Raw genomic sequence first — 5,217 nt, forward strand, 5'->3', positions numbered from 1 at the left:
TTTCTTTCAATATATGAAAGAAAATTACAAGAAAAAGGTCAAGGAAACAGTAAGTTCACTAAAGAGACAAGATGGCAAAGAAGTAACAGGCAGCAGAGAGAAAGCAGACCTGCTTAATTCATTCATTGCATTCTTTGACGGAATACATCCTAGAGCAGTGTTTTTCAACCACTGTGCCGTGGCACACTAGTGTGCCGTGACATAGTGTAAGGTGTGCCGTGGGAAAATTACTTTATATATAGTCAATATAGGCACAGAGTTAAATTTTGTTAACATTTTCTAATGGTGGTGTGCCTCGTGATTTTTTTCATGAAAAAAGTGTGCCTTTGCACAAAAAAGGTTGAAAAACACTGTCCTAGAGTTCTGAAGGAACTGGCAGAGGTTGTCTCAGAACCATTGTTCCATATCTTTCAACAATTCTGGAATACTGAGGCATTACCTGTGAATTGGAAAACAGCTGATGTGGTTCCCATCTTCAAAAAGAAAAGAAAACAGATTTAGGAAAATTACAAACCAAGTAGCCTAATTTCAAGGAAAGTTACTGAAACAGATAATCAAAAAACAGATTTGTGAACATCTGGAAACAAATAAAGTTATAACTAAAAGCCAACATGAATTTGTTAAAAACAGATCATGCCATATCAATCTTATTTCATTCTTTGATAAAGTTCCTAAATTAATAGACCAGCAAAATGTTAGGGACATAGTATAGTTAGACCACTGCAAGGCATTCGACAAAGTAGACCAGAATCTCTTTCTTGGTAAACTAAACAAATGTAGGATAGACAACATCAGCAGCAGATGGATTTGTAACTGGCTGAAAAATAATAATCAATTATAGTGCTTAATTAAGGTGACCAGACATCCCAATTTTGGCAGGACAGTCATGATTTCTAACAATTTGTTCCGTGACCCGGGGCGTTTGTAAAAAGTCCCGATTTTCTGGCTTCATATTGAAAGCGCAGTGGATTTGCTTAAGAAATCCTAACCGGGGCAAGACAAAAGACTGTCTAAACCCTCTTTATGTCTCAGTACTTTCATTGAAGATATTAAAACGTTAAAGCAAGAAAATGGAACCCCCCTGCCCCTTTTACTTACTTTTATAAGAAAAGATGACCCAGTACCATAGAGCTCCAGGAAATACTTTGGCTAGAGAAGTAGCGACTGTTCCTTCCTAGATTTCCCAGAGGGGAGGGGCACGGAGGTTGGAGGTCGGCTTGTGTGGGAAAAATAGTGGCAAGGTCTCTTTGAAAAATATTTCCCTGGGACTAATTTCACCATTTTAATTTGTTCAGTTCTTTGTATTAACATCTACATCATTCTGGATTGACTTGGAATGCCTGCCTGCTGGTAAGTGAGCCGGGTTTTTTCTATTATTTTTTAAATGTATCTTAAAATAATATTTTATTTATTGTGCATAGGATTTTTTAAAATAGTTTTATTCTGTGTGGATTCTTTTTTTAAATTGTCTTAGACTATTTAAAAAAATATTCTATACAAAATACCAGCTGCGGTTATTCACTTAAGAACTGTGGCAAGAAAGGTGGTATAATGGGCTTAGTGACCAAAGTTACAATGGCATAGAAAAAAGTGACTGATGACCATTTTTCACACTTAGCAACCATTTTTCACACTTAGCACACATTGCAGCATCCTCATGGTCACATGATCAAAATTTTGATGTTTGGCAACAGATTCGTATTTATGATGGTTTCAGTGTCCTGGGGTCATGTAATTTTTGTTGCTGCATATAAAATTTTTATTAAACCCCCCCCCCCCCCCCCAGTCAATGGTGCCCCTCTTTACCAATCTGAAAATCTGGTCACCTTATCCTTAATGGTTCTATATCTATATGGAGAGAAATAAGCAGTGGGGTACCACAAGGTTCTACCTTAGTAGTCTTCAATATCTTCATAAATGACTTAGATGAGGGAATAGGAGGGGGAATTTGCAATCCCACTAAGCTGACAGGAATAGTTAATACCCCAGAAAACAAGCTTGGGATCAGGGGTGGGTTTCAACCGGTTCGCGACGGTCCCCGCGAACCGGTTGGTCGGCAAACCCGGAAGTAAGTAACTTCCGGGAACGGCGAAGGGCCCACCCGCGCACCCGCGCTCCTTACCTGGTTTTGACGAGTTCTGCGCTTCCACACATGTGCAGGACGCATACAGCACCTGCGCGATCCTCCAGAAGCAGCTGGAGCATCGCACAGACGCTAGTATGCATGCGTGCACTGCGCGCGTGCACGAGGACGCCGCCGGCCCCGTTCCAACCGAACCGGTTGGAACGGGGCGAGAAACCCACCCCTGCTTGGGATCCAAAAAGATCTTCACAGACTTGAATAATGGACCCTATTCAACAAAATGAAATTTAATTTAGAGAAAAGCAAAGCTTTACACATAGGCAGGAAAAAACAACGAATTAGGCAAAACGTGGCTCAAAAACAATAACTGTAAGAGGAACCTTGGAATCCTAGTAACAATCACTTAAACATGAGTCAACAGTATGGGGCAGCAGCTAAAAAAGTTAATACAATTCTTGTATAAACAGAGGCATAGAATCACATGAAATACCCTTCATAAAGCCTTTTTAAGGCCACACTTGGAATACTGCATCCAATTCTGGTCAACGCATTACAAAAAAAATGTTGAGACTTTGGAAAAAGTGCCGAATAGAGTAACTAAAATGAATAAAAGCCTGGATTCTAAAATATATGAAGAATGGTTGCAGAATTTGAGTTTGGCTAGTCTAGAGAAAGGAAGGACTATGGGTGACATGATAGCACTATTCCAATATTTGAGAGGCTGCCACAAAGAGGAGGGAATCAACACTTTCCAAAGCATCAGAGAGCAAGACAAGAAACAATGGAAGGAAACTAATCATGGAGAGAAGCAACCTGGAATTAAGGAGAAACTTCCTAACAAAGAGAACAAATTAATCAGTGGAGCAGTTTCCCCTCAAAAATTGTGGGTGCTTCGTTACTGGAGGTTTTTAAGAAGAAACTGACAGTCACTTGTTTAAAATGGTATAGGGTCTCCTGCTTGAGCCGGGGGTTGGACTTGGGGTGGAATCCCGGCAGTCGCTACTGCTAGTTCGCTTGTGTGTGTGTGCATACGCAGAAGCCAAAAACAAGATGGTGGCACATATGGTGCCACCCGGAGAACCGGTTCAGGGACATGGCAGGCATGGGTCACTGCCAGTTCCAGCGATCCAGGCGACTAAACCACTATTGATTTGGCCGAACCAGTCTGAACCGGTAGGAACCCACCACTGTTTGGACTTGAAGACCTCCATGTTCCCTTCTAGTTCTATTCTGATTGATTGGCATCTTCATTCAATCTTTAGACTAGTCAATTTTTCAAGGGAAGTGTGTTGTCTCCCAGGTGCAATGATTAAAGATGTGACAAAGGGGCTTGCTAAAATAATCAAGTCCACTAATTATTATCTGTTTTTCCTCTTTCATATTGGCATGAATGGTAAAACTAACAGCCTGAAATCTATTTCAAAAGTCCATGAACAACTGACCTTGTTCTTCAGACTGTTTTCTCATACATACTCCAGATGATAGATACTGAGAAAACAGAAGATTTTAGAAGTAAAGTGCTGGATCAAAGCATGGTGCTGTCCTTAGAACTTTGGTTTTCTGGATCATAGATTATACTACCCACATGAAGGGTTATTAGCACCTCATCAAGACTGGCAAGATTTTGTTTGGGAAACACTCACTTAGCTTATCTGAAAAGATATAAACTAAAACTGGAGGAGGAAAGATAAGACTAATCACAAAGCGAAAGCGTCAACCGCAAATTTGAAGATATAGGAAGCAAAACTAGAGTCAATTATAATTGCCTGTACAACAATGCTGATAGCATGGGGGAACAAGCAGGGAGAGCTTGAAATCCTAATAACTGAGGGAATGTACGATATTGTAGCTATTTTAAAACTTGGTGGGATGGAACCCATGATTGGAACACAGAAACATAAGGATATAAAATATTTTTCTTGTTCCAAAAAATCATGCCCTATTGCTTGGGCAAGTTCTTCTTTTGACAAGAATTTTCAGTTTCTAACCTGAAACCTTGATCCCGTGATGGTGAACCTATGGCATGTGTGCCACAGATGGCATACAGAGCCCTCTATGTGGGCACACGAGCTGTCCCCCAGGTCAATCCACCGCACATGCCTCCTGCCGACCAGCTGATTTTTGGGTCTCTGCCGTGTATGCAGGAGGTGCATGTGCATGCATGGGGGGCCCGCATAGATGTGCAGGGTGGGGGAAGTGCAGGGAGGTGCTGCACCCCCTCCCTGCACCACATTTCTGGTCTTCAGAAAGGCCTGCTAGGCCCAAAATGGGGTGGTGTGTGTGTCATGCGCATGTGTAGGGGGTGTGCAGGCACATTTCTTTATGGGTGTGGGCATATGCACGCTGTTGCGCACGTGATTTCGGCACAAAAGGAGAAAAAGGTTAGCCATCATTGCCTTAAACACTACACTAAATAATCACTAAATTGTTTAGCTGTTATACAGATTTATAAACTGGTGATTCAGTTAACTTGCTTTACATATACAGTACTTACAGCTTTAATTTTTATTGCTGTCTTATACAGTGTTGCTGTTGCAATTGTGTTTTATTCCTGTTTTTCTTAAGTTTTTATTTAATTTCTATAGCCACCCATCTCAATCAATGACTCTTGGCAGCTTAGAATACAAAAATTGTTACCGAGTTCTTTTCCTTTTTGTTCCCTAGATTATTTATACCTTTTAGATATTTTTAATTTAATCTTCCTTTTACTAGTCCTATATTTTTTGTATAACTTTAATAATATATTTTTGTCCTGCTTTGTTGAAAAATATGGTATTTGGCCTCCTTATAGTTTAATGGGTCCCTGACCACGTAATAAAATTGTTATTTTTATAAACTGCTTATGACTTTAATGGAATAACGAAAACAGAAGAGAGCTATTATAGAGCACTTTACAAACTTTCCTTAATGTAATGTTCTCTTTTCTGGGGAAAGAACGCCCACACTGCAATTAAGTATTTCATTCAGGCCTTATTCTCTGACGTCGAACTAGATGCTCGTTCTGTACTTTTTTCCTGCTATAAGCAAGAAAAGGAGAAGGTGGGAGGAATGCGGTTGGAGCCTCGTGACGGAATCGCCCAATCATGAAATGACCTTGCTTTCTAGCTAAATTATTTTGTATTAATCAGTGTCTG

Source organism: Thamnophis elegans, chromosome Z (genome assembly GCF_009769535.1).
Source record: "Thamnophis elegans isolate rThaEle1 chromosome Z, rThaEle1.pri, whole genome shotgun sequence".
In the NCBI taxonomy this organism is placed as follows: Eukaryota; Metazoa; Chordata; class Lepidosauria; order Squamata; family Colubridae; genus Thamnophis; species Thamnophis elegans.